We start from the raw sequence: 14,802 nt of genomic DNA, 5'->3' as shown, positions 1-14,802 counted from the left end.
TTTTACTGTGGTTCCCAAAACCTCAGCCAAGATTAGGGTGCAATTTTTCATGGTGCTGTAAAAAAGGGTCAATGCAAACAGTTTCTGCCCTGAAGAGTTTACAAACAAGCACAGGCAATGGGAAGGGACACAAACACCAGCTACCTTATTAATAAATTCTCTTCAGCCACTGTTCCCAGCTACCACTTAGATTACCCTTAATTAGCTGGCTTATTTCTTAAGGAATCCCAGACAAAGTATATCTGGAGGACAAAGCTGAAAGTCAGGCCAGGGTCCTCCAGATCAACCCAGCTCATGCACAAGCAGCAGTGCTGAAGTTTTTTGAGCTTGGAGCACTCAAACTTCATTTTCCATTTTCCCATCACACCTCATTCAGCCTTTTTCTGCTTGGCACTCAGCTTACACCAAAGGTTGCTTTAACCACCCAGTTTGTGTATGCTCCCCAGCATCCACTCCTTGCTGCTTCACCCCATGAAGCACACAAGAAGAAAAACATTGTGCTGGTCTCAGAACTTAGCCTGTGAGGAGTCCTGTTTACAGATTTATTTCCTTTTCATGAAACAAGAAGGAATCTCAACTCCATCACACAACCAGAGCTGTAAAATCCAGGAGGATGAGTGCATTTAATCCATGTGATGTCTCTGGGAAAGCCCACCTACCCCATTCACTCTCCCTTGTGCATGAAATGCATTCAGTTTCAGTGTTTGAGGTTTTCCCAAGCTCAATTTTAGGGGTTTGTTTTTCTTAGATAAACTTGATCTTTAAACACACTTGAAGTTTAAGCTTTGTTGAATCTTACCTGAACCTAAGCATTTTTTTCTTGTCCATTTTAGCATTTGATGTTAGAAACAATGATTTCTATTTGCAAAGCTTTAACCATGCACTCCCCAAAAAAGCAATCTTAACCATAAAGAGCTTGTGCTTGTGGGTAGGAGAGGACAGCCAAAATATACATGGAGAATCTGATGAAGTTACAGATTGCATGGAAAGCATTCAAATAGATAAGCAGAAATGCACAGAAAGTAGGATGGTTTTCCAGCATCCCCAGGCTGAAAGGCAAAGAAGGATTTTATTCATTTATTGTAAGTGAAACAGAACTTTGTACAGAACCATTCTGTAACGGTGGTGTATGGGGGACTTCAGTCTTGAAAGTACCAAATTTTGTGACTTCAGGCACAATATAGGCTGAAATAACACTTTGCCAGGTATCCAAACTACATATGCCCCACAGATACTAGAAGAGCACTATTTAAGCTGGTTACCTGTGATAGGATAAGCCATAAGCAGACTTTTTTTTTTTTTTTGGACTGTAACATTGCCCCCAAGAAAAATGAACATGGTGGGACAACCTGGCTAATAGCCAGCCCTCAGATCCTCACCCTTCAGAGAAACAACCTTTAAGCTGTGAAAAGTGTTTACAGAAACTCAGGGATTTCTCGAGAGCACAGATCCACCCCCCTCACTGGGCTGCATCCATTCCTTCTACACAGCTCCCATTACAAAAATAAAATCAAGCTCCCCAAAACACATCAGACAAAACCCAGTGTCCTTCCTCCAGGGACAAAACCCCACATGCTGGTTTTACAAAATGCTAATTTATGAAGTGCTTCGACGTTTCAGGAAATAAAGAGCTCCTGCTCTAAACTCTACAAGATAAATAAAGATGGGGAAATAGCACGTGGGGGGGACCGGAGAGAAGACCAACCAGCCATATACAGAGGAATTCCTTCTGGAGCCACAAATCCCATGCAAGGAGAACTAAAATAGCAATGTTTTTCACAAGTTTATTGTTCTCCCCTAGTGTCAACGGAATTACTGAGTTGGGAGTATTCCCATTTTTATATGAGTGACATATGGACATTACTGCATCCTATTACCCATCACCAGCCTCCTCACCTTTTTGTTATATCACAATTACTTGAAAGCATGTCCCATTCTTGGTTTGGCTTGAGGTTAAAATATTTTTTTCTTTTTTACCTGTGGCAAAAAGTCTGAAAATTGAAAGGAACAGTAACTCAAGGTGCTCTATTACTTATGTTTTCTTGTTCAGTGTTTGTCTGGGTTTGTTCCTACAGCATTCAGTAACTTACTTTCACTCTGCCATGTTGGACAAGACACACACTTTAGCCCACAAGCTTCACTCATCCTGAATGAACTCCAGAACTCACCACTCATAAAATGAACAAGCCTTCTCATTTGTGTATTATAATCCCTCCTTAAAATTCATGTGAAAAGACAAAAAAAAAAAAAAAAAATAATAACCTACAAACAGTTTCAGCAGAAGAAACAAACCCATAAACAAGTGATTCTGCCCCTGTACTCAGCACTTGTGAGGCCACACCTTGAGTACTGTGTCCAGTTCTGGGCCCCTCAGTTTAGGAACGATATCGAGGTCCTGGAGCAGGTCCAAAGGAGGGCAACTAGGCTGGTGAAGGGACTCGAGCACAGATCCTATGAGGAAAGGCTGAGGGAGCTGGGGCTGTTCAGCCTGGAGAAGAGGAGGCTCAGAGGAGACCTCATCACTCTCTACAACTACCTGAAAGGAGGTTGTAGCCAGGTGGGGTTGGTCTCTTTTCCCAGGCAACTCTCAGCAAGACAAGAGGCATGTTCTTAAGTTGTGCCAGGGGAGGTTTAGGTTGGACATTAGAAAGAATTTCTTTACTGAGAGGGTGATCAAGCATTGAATGGGCTGCCCAGGGAAGTAGTGGATTCTCCGTCCCTGGAGATATTTAAAAAGAGACTGGATGTGGGCACTCAGTGCCATGGTCTGGGAACTGCAGCAGTAGTGGATCAAGGGTTGGACTTGATGATCTCTGAGGTCCCTTCCAACCCAGCCAATTCTATGATTCTATGATTCTATGAAACCTGTTCTTCAGTGATCTGCATGGCATGGAGATATTTGTATGAACAGAGTAGCTGTGATTGCAGTGACCAAGATAAACCCTAAGACAGAAGATGGCCACATGTCCTTCCAGGCATCATACAGCTAAATCCTTCAGCAGCCATCCTAAAGCAGAGCTTCATATCTGGTCAGAAACAGGAGGTGGAGGATTTAGGAGAAATAACCCAAAGTTTTTGCAGATGCATAGGAAAGTGATACCACCAGCAAAAGCCATTGACCATGGAAAGGAGACAAGGTGAGGAAACCAGAAACACACTTCAACGTGTGGCAGCAAAGTTACCAGCATATTGCAGCATTGTGTTTGCTATCACAGCTGAGCTTGGAACTAAAAGAAAAGCTCCACATATTTGTGTACAATCACCTGAATTATGTTGCTTACTGGTTTTGTCACTAAATTAATTGCTATTAAAAGAAAGTATATTGCTCATGCAGCATTTTCACAGGTAATAGCCCTTGCCAGCTGTGTCCTGTCTGGAAACAAAACCATATGCTGCCATTCAATTGCAAACACACAGGAGTTTCTTTTGGCTGCAAGCAATGGAAAGGAGGTTTAAAGGCATTTTCTGTTTGCCTGGCTCTACTGGTGCTCACCTCCAAAGGCCCAGAGGTAGCCCAGCAAGACCCCCTTGGGAAAACCAGACCCATGCAGACAACTTTCACAGCAGGGAAAGGGAAAGAAACTTCATGGCATCCCTTCGCCCCCGGAGAAAAAATGAAAAATATAATAAATTGCAAAATCTGCCTGAAACTGTCTTTTCTCTTTTAATGGTGTCGGAAACCTCAGTTGCCTTCACAGACAATATGTCAAAAAGTAGAGATGGGGAGTTGCTACAGCTGAACAACTTGAAGTTTACAGAGCAGCAGAGGGGCCAGGAACCTGGCTGGAACACCAGTTAACAGAGCTACACTGATTTAATTGACTGATGATTTAATAAAATGCTCTGGATATAGATTAACTTGTTTTGTTAATGGAGCTCAGCTTCCTGGCAGCCGGAACTGGCCACACACTGTTCCTGGGCTGGGAGATGGGCTGCACGCACTGCTGCTCCTGGGCCACCCATGCTTCAGCCAACACCAAAATAATGAAGTTTAACACAAAGCTAAGGTACAGGCTAGCATATAGGCATTAAAAATAAGCTTAGGCCTTTTTCATGCTATAGTAGGTCCCTTACCCACCTCTGCCGGCCCTGTGTTACTCCAGAGGAGAATGCCTGGCCAAAAACCACTAGCCACAAAACTAAGTTTCTGCTTTTGCATCGTTTCAATTGTCAAAAAATCATTTAATGGATTACTTAATTCCTATCCAAAGCCTGGAAAGAGATGAAGCAGCGTAGGGTTAATAAAAGCAGCACTGCTCCCAGTGCCAAGCAGAGGAAGGCAGAGATCTCTCACAAATGTGTACATCTGGTTTCCCTGCTCCCATTTCTTCACCCATTAGATATAAAACGCAAACCCATAAAACTCAAATCCCAGCAGCTATCAGTCAGCAGCCCATACGCCCAATTTCAAATAAAGATATATACTGTAAAAGTTGGAAAAACAGAGAGTAAAGGATTATTAGCTAGCTCTAATTATACAAACTGATCTCATCCTCTTGTTATAAGCCTCTTTCCTGTGTCCGGAATCTATTTGTGCAACATAAAGAGCAGCCTTTTGTAAATGTCCAAGGGCCATCAGCACAGGGTGATTAATTTCCCATTTTACAATACACACATACTGTCAACCAATTCACTTGTAATAAGATGTAACCCTACCCTCACTTGTCAGTGTTTTCCTCTAAAATATTACTAATGGCAAAAAATATTTAAGAAAATTGTTTTTGTAAAATCCTCACAATATTTCAAAAGGAGCTACCATGCAGCTATAATAAAATAAAAATCACAGACAATGTCTTCAACTCAAGTAGCTACATCCTAATAAAGTTAAGAACTAACAGTCAACTTGAATTAAAGCACACGTATGTTTATACTCAAATTAGGTCCTCCAACAAGTTCTGGGGCAGCTGTTTCATGTATGCATGAAACATTTATCTAAGGCTCAAATATTAACTTCTAGAAATCCTCAGTAGACATCGTAGGCGCCTCTTCAAATGAGTAAAACCCAATTCATCCTTTACAACATACTTTGTAGTTCCAATGCACATTTTGGCAGCGTATTGTGGAGAAGTGCTTATTGATAACCAGTATGTCACACAGATATATAAAAGGATAAACTCTATGGATGGCTGTCATCAGCACCAAAATGCCTGTGGCCTTACCTACGCAGTGGAAGAGAGCAAAACCTCTATCAGTTTCCAACAACTTTTGACTATAGCACATCCTAAAAAACAGCTTTCTCAATCTTATTGTTCTCCCAGCTCTCAGAGCTGTGTTATTTTAGGAATTACGTTGACCAATGATCATTTCAGCAGAAGATAAGACCTTTCTTTCCCTGTGTCCCACAACCCCAAAGCAGCACTTGACTTGTACCACGTTGCCAACAATAAAAGCCATGAGTAGAAAACTCATGGGGTCCAAAGCACCATGCACTGTTTCATGCTGGTGGGTATTTTTAACTATTTCCTAGCATGTGCAAGCCAAGTAGTTATCCAATGCATATTTTAGTAAGTGTATGCACCAACTTTAAATGCTAAAGACACAGTTAAGAGTTGGAAAAACTGGCATCAAGACCAGGATGGAAGAGATGTGTTAGCTCTCATTTTGGTCAGAGCAGCTTTTGGTACCCAATGTGCTTTTCCTCTCTGAAGAACTCAAACATGCTCTTCCCTTTAGGCTCCCTTCTGCAAATGCAGCCATATGGCAGCTCCAGGTCTGGTGGAATTACTCTGGGAAAGGCTGGTTGGCCCATTTTTACAGAAGAAAACTTCAGCAGAAGCTTCAGGTTTCTGACAGGAGAATGTCCACTAAGCCCCACCTCCTTGTGGCACTGCACAACCACATCTGCCACTGCAAAATTAAGAATTTTATTTTTTTCTTCAAGCGCTTTTTCTTTCAACTCACATAACTATGGGAAAAATAGTCTCCTCTAACAAATACTTTAGGTTGTTACAGGATATGATTGTTTTGCTGGAGCATCCTTCCTGTAACATGACAAGTCTCCAAAAATCCACATCACTGACCTAGCCTGTGCAATGATGGAGTTGCTTGGTATTGCATCCCCAGAGGAGAAAAAACAGATTTGCTGCTCTGTTCCCAGAACACTATTACAGTACCTATCCAGGAAATGGCCCACAAAATATAAAACCCCAAGCACTGGAGAGTATCACATCTCTAAACAGATGACAGAACATTCACTCTAATCTGATTTTTAAATTAAAGCATCAAATAAAAAAAAATCCAAATAAGCATTGTTTCTACCCAATTCCACTGCCCCACCTTCTGGGCTGGAGCCTTTCTGCAGCCAGTTCACACTCAAAAAACGCAACAGACACCCCACTCAACACCTGAAATAGTTTCTTCCAATTGGCTTTACAAAGTGGCCTTTCAGACTGGTCCCTCAGGAATGGCATGGGTTAAATGCCCACAGGTCACAGCCTCCCCAGTAAATCATTAATTATCTGAGCTTGGGGAGAAGCAGCTATGCAGAACTCAGAGCCCACGCTGTGCAGCTGTTCCCCAGTCAGGCAACTCTCTGCAACCACATTATAATATAGGATTAAGACTGGGGAGTAGAAATACATCCCTGAGGTTTGTTGGGGTTTTTTTTTTTCAGGTTTTCCAATGCAACTATTTTAAGTGTTACAGAGCTCATTCACATGAAGTTCATTAAGTAGTAACCAGCATAAGAATAAAATGAAAATATTACCATTATAAGCACAGTTAGAAAAATACTAGACCAGCAGGTAGAGAAAGGGAAGGAGAGGAGAATGCCACTCCAAAACTCCACTTTAGCTTTTTTTTCCAGATCCTTCAGAGGCGGCACACCCAGAAATCACACGTGATGCAGAGGCTGGTTCCCAGGCAGCTGGTGGGACCTGAACCACGTGGACCTGAGTTCTGATCCTGACTGGCTCCCATAGAAATCCTTGGGCTGTAACTGGATGCCTGCCTTGGGGCCATGAAAGTCGGATCTTGAAGTAACAGGGGAAAAACAGGTGATGCTCTAAGTGTGCTTTACACCACGGCACATGGTTGATGCAAGAGGCAAGACTACACAGCCCTGCTCTTTTTCTCTTGCTTTCATGGCAAATAAACTTGTTTGATGTCAGAAGAACTTGGTGAATGTGCTTTGACATCAGCATCCCCTCAGCAGGTAAGCTGGGCCAACAACTCCCTCAAAACCCCTCACTGAGAAGCTGCCAAAGAGCTGCCAAAGTCTTGAACCTTACTTTAACTGCATGAAGCAGTACAGGTGACTCCAAGATGTCCTTCAGGTTTTTCCCCACACAGAGCAGGGAGGAGCAGGACAGGTCACGATGCTCAGGTCCTGGAAGAGAGCGAAGAAGAAGGAGTCACCGGGTGCAAGAGACAGCACAGCTGCTGGAAATCCCAACACCCAAACTGGCATCACAAAACCTTCACTGGGGGGGGGGGGGGGGGGGGGTGGAAATCATGTTCTACCTTGTTATCTATTCAGGAGGCATCCTTCACCTCCTGCAATGGACCCATCTGGTGACAGGTTTCCATGTACACACAATTGGGCAGTAACCACACACAGTACATGCAAAATACAGACCCACATGGGCATCCAGCACCATGTAAGAATAATTGTGCTGCTGCACTATATTTACTACTGTCCCATTTGCTTTATTCCCAAAAATGTTGGTCTGCTGTACACACATCACTGTCTCCCAAAGCTCTAAGTTGACCATCTGAAACACAGACCCCTCCAGGAATAACCTTGCATGATTTGTGAACTTCCTTACAGCAAGGTATTTTAAAAGCAACAAAAGAACCTTAAGTAGATGACAGCAGGCAATGGCCCAGCAAATGAAGCTCGAATCAACCAGCAAGTCTCTGCCAAAGCCTTCTGGGTTGCCTGCACTTTTCCACAGGTTGATTTCCTGTTCTGGGGCAAAATCTCAGCAGATTTATCAACAAGGATCAATCTAGTCTACTAAGCACACCTGGAAAAAAGCAGTTAAGGTAGATTAAAGGAAAAAAAAAAAACAAATAGGCTAGGCTTTAGCTTATTAAATGCTGTGTGAGAGATTTTTAGCTGTATCAGAGTCATCAGGGCACCTTAGGCCATCATTTAGTTACCACACCAGGAAAAGTTGTGACTTCATACACATCACCAAACGCAAGCCCGAGACTCCAACTGCCTCCTCCTGTTCTACCAGCTGGAGGAGACTCTGCCCCTCTGCTCTCCCCGCTGGGAAAGCATCCCTAATCTGGGAATCTCACAGCCTGAGCCAACCTGCCAAGTTCAAAGTGCAATTAGAAGCACAGAAGTAACAATGGGAAAACGAGCTACCAGCTGGGAAATCAATTGTGTTGTGTGAATGAGCTGGGGAACATACAACACTGGAAGGTAATGCATTGCACAATGGATCTCAGTCATCTACACAAGAACATCACCTGAAGACCTCAATCCCTGTTTTACACAATGCTTTCTTAAGATTTATTGCTAAAAATCTTTTTTTATCCTTTCTACTGGCAGGTTCTTGCATAGAGATGGGGAGAGTGATTTGCAAGTCACTACTGAGTACTGCATGCCAAAAGGGGCATTTTACTACAAATATATTTGTTTAAACATAGTCCAAACTGGGGAAAAAAACAAAACAAAAAAACCCACCACACTTCACCCTCTTGTTCCTCACTCCTTGTATCAGAACTGTGTTTCTTGTTCCTTGCATCAAAACTGTGCATTGATTTCTTCATTGCAGTGTCACTCTTTTTCCTAATATGTTCTTACTGGAAATTACTGGAGCTAAAAGAGGCTTTACGTGAACTCTTAAAACCCAGGTAGAGTGTGCAAAGTCTCTTTGGCATCCTTAACCAGAAAAACCATCTGTGCAGTCACAAACAGACTGGAATTTCTCCCCAGCATTCCTGTAGAATTACTTTCAGGAACACATTTTAAAGTTGGTTACTGCTTGATAAAACAATGATTAACTATGTTAAGCAAGCAGCATTCACCTAAGGCTCCTATTAGCCATCCTGTGTTGATCTTCAAGGCATATACTACAATACAGTGGTTTCATTCATTAGTGAGACTGACAACTTGGCTTTTAATACCACAATTGTAATATTTTGGCAGAGAAAGCAGGTTTTACTGCTGCTCCTTTTGAACTGACAAGCCATACAGCTATGGCTAACACTGCTGAAGTAGACAGCAAGTACTCTCTGAATCACTGCAGCTTTTTCATCATATCCACTAAGGAATGAGGGCGTGTGTATGGAGACACACATACAAGGCTCACTTGGATCTTCATGACTTGGAAAGTATTAGCAAGTGGAGAAAATCAACAGCCCTAGCAATAAAAAGCAGTAATACAGATCATAAATTTCTTCCTCTGGGCTTTCTTTTTGTTTGCTTTTATTCTGTAGGAAGTTTGCTTCAGGAAGAAGCAAATACTAAAAAGTCTTTATATATACTTTAATTCTGTGTGTAAAGAAGCTGCACAACCAGTAAGGCTGTCCACATCAAAGAATCAATTTCCAAAAAAACTGATTTCTGCTTCCCATGAAACTGCTATGGGGGTAATTCCCACGTGCCTAAGCATAGCCATTGCAGAACAATTTCCCCATGTGGATTTCTTTTCCTTCTTTTCCTTTACTAAAAAATAATTATCAAGTGTAGATGAGCATTGACTTAGCTCCTCCTTTCTGAATTTTAAAAAGACAGTTTTAAAAATTGTGGTTTATCAGAGAGCTCTTACTACTTTACCAAGAAAAACATAATTCTATGCCATGGCAGGAAGATGAAGATAAATGTTATCTGTATAAGGAGAGCTGTAAAAAGCAACCAGACTCCTTCAATGCTCTGCCACCATTCCTGTATTCTGACCTATAACTGAATAATTTCTGCCCAACAAGGCCTATCTATAGTCATCATATTGCACAGTGAGAAGGTAAAGAGAATGAGAAGGTAAAGAAGAGTCCTTCTGACACTTATTACACAACCTATTCTGCTTGGATTTAATGAAAACAGGGAGGGGAAAAAAACATCCTTTTTGACAAAATATTATTTGGTGGCAAACTGCTCAGAATCTTGCTCCCTACATACTGAGACAGTTAAAGCAGAAATTGCCCAAGCCAGTGATCAATTATTGTAATATGTTTAGGGAAAAGAAAGCTTAAAGGCGGCATTACAACTATTTACACTGTTAAAAAGACAAGCTCCCTGGCACTATAGATTATATACATAATTCCTGTAAAAGAAATACTTTTTCTGTGTCAAAAATCTATATAGGAGCAATAAATTGAGGTTCTCTAAGACACATGCTAGGTAGAGCCCCAACATGTGAACCTCAGAGTTTTCAGCAGCTCCACTGGTTCTTCCCCAGCACATTCCCACCCATCCCAAACACTGCCCAGCACAGAGGAAACCACTCCTCCAACTTGCTCTTTTTTTCCCCCCCTGAACACAACCCCATTTTATTTTTCTGAGAAGAGTTGCATGTTTTGTTGCTCTGCCAGCTGATGGCTTCAACACATCGAATGCATTATCTTGCCATCTGGTTGTAATTGCCATCACGAAGCTTTCAACAATTAAAAAAAAAAGCACCAAGATAAAGGCATTAATGACCTCAGAGATGAACTGCTGAATATTTGGGAATATTTGATACAGCTACAACTTTTTGATAGCCAAGACGCTCCAACACAGCCAATCCCACAGCTAAAAGCACCCAAACAAACCTCTGGAGTACTTCTGAATTCTGGCTGCTGCCTAAAACCTCATAAATTCATATCAAATGATGTGTCAAAGAAAAGAAGGAAAACCCCAAGTTGCTGGGTGCACAATAGCATGCATGCTGCTGTTAGATTTTGCTTTTAATACACAGCCTATACTTATATCCCAAGATATTCTTATTACAGGACATCCTTTTCCGGCTTCTGGTGCATCTCTCAGGAGAAAATGACTCAAGACCTTTTCAGAAGTTTGTCTGATGGTCTGAGTTGTGTTTCCCAATTCCTTAGGGAAGGGAGGCTGGACATATTCTGTTTGGTCAAGGCATTTCCCACAGTCACATGTTACAAAGCCACGTTTAGAGCAGCAACTTCTTCCCTGGGTTGACCTCAAGCAGGTCTACATGGAGGCGAAAGTAGGGCAACAGCATCCAAGCTGCTGGAGCACTCAGTGAGACAAATGACTGCACATGTTAGCAATACAAACAAAAGGATAAAAAAATTACTTGCTGAAAATCTACTTTGCTTTGGACAAGTGCAGATGGAACATTGATCCACTAGCCACTGCATCACACCACACTTGTACCAGCAGAGCAAAGGGCAGCTTGCAGCTCATTGCATTTTATGACACACACACATGAGGTTGCTCTGGAATATTTGATGGGTTTTCTTTACAGGCAGCATGAGATGGGGCACACTGCATGCAAAAAAGCCAAGAATTTTGAAACAATAGAAAGCAAAGCATATTTCACACAATTGTACATACTGCAAAGCAAGCAATATTAGGATGCTAACTGGAGTCCCATTAACCCTGAATATCAAGAACTGGGAGATGAAAATCCTTTCATACACATTACATTAACTTTTGAAGCTTAAACACTTTTGACAGTGTCACTATGGACTTCTAGCCAGAAACATGGTGGTAGAAAAGGGAAGCAAGGAAGCACCCAACCAAGAGCACTTCCCTGATCACTCCAACACTGGACAGAAATTTTTTCTCTTGGATATCTGCACAGAACTGAAAGAAGTTTCAGGTTTACTTTTCACTTCTACCAGCAAATTCTATGCAGTGAAACAGAGACCAGCCATGCTTTATGCCTTTCCACCTTGCCTCATGGCAGCTACCTGAGCTCTATCAAAACTCCTTAAAATTATCATCAGTTGCAAGGCACTCTAATCCTAGTCACATCGCCTGCACACTTCACTTCATCTGATTTGCCTCACATATTAACTTGATTTTCTTCATTTACACACAATCAAAATCAATAAAGAACTTTTACTGTACTTTGAAACCTTGTGATAAGGAAGGCAACGTACACGTGTTCAAACCAAGTATCTGCATATAACACAAAAATACATCAATACAAGCTTTCTTCTCCATGTTAAGGATCCTCTCTCTTGGTACAATATTATAGTGCAAGTCTATATTTCTGTCTGCCACTGACAGCCAAGATCCACATACACCAAGATCCACAGTGGCAACACCACAAGAATCCTTTTGCCACCACGTTTATTGGTTTAACAGGTAAATGCCAGGAGAGGACATGAAGGGCCTGAAAATGAAACAAAGTGCCCACTGGCTCACAGATGACTGCCAACACAGTCTGTAATCCAGTACTACCCCGCCACCCATGCAGCAGTGATGTCCCCATGGTCTTCAAAAGTTGGTTGCATCCACTGCCACACCACTGCCCAGTTCTGCCCAACACCTGCCGGGCAACCACCACACAAAATCACTTTACTGCTCAATTCCCTGTGTCACTGGAGCTGTGCAGCACCTCATTATATAAATTAGGAGAGCTGCGTAACGGTTGTAAACCAGTAATCAAAGAGAAGGTTGAATGATGCAACAAAAATCTGCAACCTGGCACTCAGATTCCAGGTGTGTTACACAACAGCTCAAACACTTCGGCATTTAGACCATTAGCTGCAGACCTGCACAGTGCAGGTAGATAATGCCTTCCCAGAGACATCATCTGACCCCAAACATCCAAGATCCACTCAAGCACACCCAACCTATCTGCCTTGCCCCAAAAGCTCCAGACTGAAGGTGAGAAGCTCAGTGTTTGAGCATCTGTGACATCCACAGCTGGGCAGAAGAGATGCTCCAAAGCAAAGTTGGGCCCTTATCCAAAAGCCTCCCTCTCAAATTCACATTCAGATTCGATGGATAAGTCTGAAGTTTGTCCTAGCAAACCCTGGTATCTCAAGTAGAGCTTGCTCCTTTCAGCATTAACATCCCATAACTCCAGTGGGACCTGCTCCATTTACAACTGGGGTGACTTCTGCACCACACCTTGCAGTTTAACTTGCAGCTGCAGCCTCAGTTAAGAAAGCCTCATCAGCAGAGGGTCAGACAGAGCTCACCCATCAACTCTGACAACAAATGAAGCAATTTCAGTTATTTGATGAGCACTAAGCATGAACAATTTTTGTGGAAGCGAATGCTCCTACCCCAAGATTTCGGAGTGTATGGTTTTTATTGAATAGGCTCAAATACTTCCAGATAATATTGATTTCTATTCATAGCACTGATACAGTGTAAGAGAGAAATCTTTTGTTTGGAAATATTCTTTTACACTATATTGACCTTTTAGGTCAATAAACACAGTACCAAATTGCAGCTTAGCAACCTGATTTTACCTTCTTTTTGTAAAGAGCTCAGGTGAAAACCACTATCATAGAAACATAGAATCATAGAATCTTAGGGGTTGGAAGGGACCTCGAAAGATCATCTAGTCCAACCCCCCCTGCCAGAGCAGGGCCACCTAGAGTACATTGCCTAGGAACGTGTCCAGGCGGGTTTTGAATGTCTCCAGTGAAGGAGACTCCACAACCCCCCTGGGCAGCCTGTTCCAGGGCTCCGTCACCCTTATAGTAAAAAATTTTTTTCTGATATTCAACTTGAACCTCCTATGCTCCAATTTACACCCATTACCCCTTGTCCTATCACTGGTCACCACTGAGAAAAGCCTAACTCCATCTCCCTGACACTCACCCCTTACATATTTGAAAACATTGATGAGGTCACCTCTCAGTCTCCTTTTCTCCAAACTAAAGAGACCCAGCTCCCTCAGCCTTTCCTCATAAGGGAGATGTTCCACTCCCTTAATCATCTTAGTAGCTCTGCGCTGGACTCTTTCAAGCACTTCCCTGTCCTTCTTGAACTGAGGGGCCCAGAACTGGACACAATACTCCAGGTGCGGCCTCACCAATGCAGAATAGAGGGGGAGGAGAACCTCTCTCGACCTACTAACCACACCCTTTCTAATGCACCCCAGGATGCCATTGGCCTTCTTGGCCACAAGGGCACATTGCTGGCTCATGGTCATCTTCTTGTCTACCAGGACCCCCAGGTCTCTTTCACCTACACTGCTCTCCAGCAGGTCAGCCCCCAACCTATACTGGGACATCGTGTTGTTCTTCCCCAAATGCAAAACTCTACACTTCCCCTTGTTGAATTTCATCATGTTTCTCCCTGCCCAACTCTCCAGCCTGTCTAAGTCTCTCTGAATGGCAGCACAGCCTTCTGGTGTGTCAGCCACTCCTCCCAGCTTAGTGTCATCAGCAAACTTGCTGAGGGTACATTCTATACCCTCATCCAAGTCGTTGATGAAGATATTGAACAACACCGGTCCCAGTACCGAACCCTGAGGGACTCCACTAGTCACACACCTCCAACCAGATTCTGCCCCATTGACTACAACTCTCTGACTCCTTCCTTTCAACCAGTTCCTGATCCACCTCACTACCTGATCACCAAACCCATACTTGATCAACTTATCTACAAGGATGCTGTGAGAGACGGTGTCAAATGCTTTACTGAAATCAAGTATCAGGGCTGAAAAGTATTATTTGGATTTTAAAAAGCAGTTAAGTGTAATGATCAATCTGCATGTCCAATATTGAAAGCCTCAACAGAAAATTAACAGCATCAAAACTGCAATGGTAAGGAAGTGGGACAGCATTAGCTTGGAAGCTGCTTACCAATATTTGCACATGCTTGCTCAAAGAAAAGCCTCAAGGAGAGATGCTATGCCTTATTTAGCAACCTTTTATGATGACTAGCACGTCACCCTTATTAGAAAAATGTCATACTCTTACTCC

The 14,802-nt window shown here is 42.6% G+C and overlaps 1 protein-coding gene across 1 annotated transcript in view; it reads right to left on the bottom strand.

The window, feature by feature from the left end:
* Window positions 1–14,802, bottom strand: part of LOC139800816 (A-kinase anchor protein 13-like) — an 86,200-nt gene that overhangs the window by 49,920 nt on the left and 21,478 nt on the right. The window contains exon 2 of the mRNA XM_071754294.1: window positions 7,230–7,327. The gene's annotated coding sequence lies outside the window, so the exon portion shown is untranslated. The remainder of the gene's footprint in view (window positions 1–7,229; window positions 7,328–14,802) is intronic.

The sequence above is a fragment of the Heliangelus exortis genome, chromosome 11, assembly GCF_036169615.1.
Source record: "Heliangelus exortis chromosome 11, bHelExo1.hap1, whole genome shotgun sequence".
Taxonomy (NCBI): Eukaryota; Metazoa; Chordata; class Aves; order Apodiformes; family Trochilidae; genus Heliangelus; species Heliangelus exortis.
The sequence above is the reverse complement of the archived record's forward strand: the minus strand, read 5'-3'. Positions and strand labels throughout refer to the sequence as shown.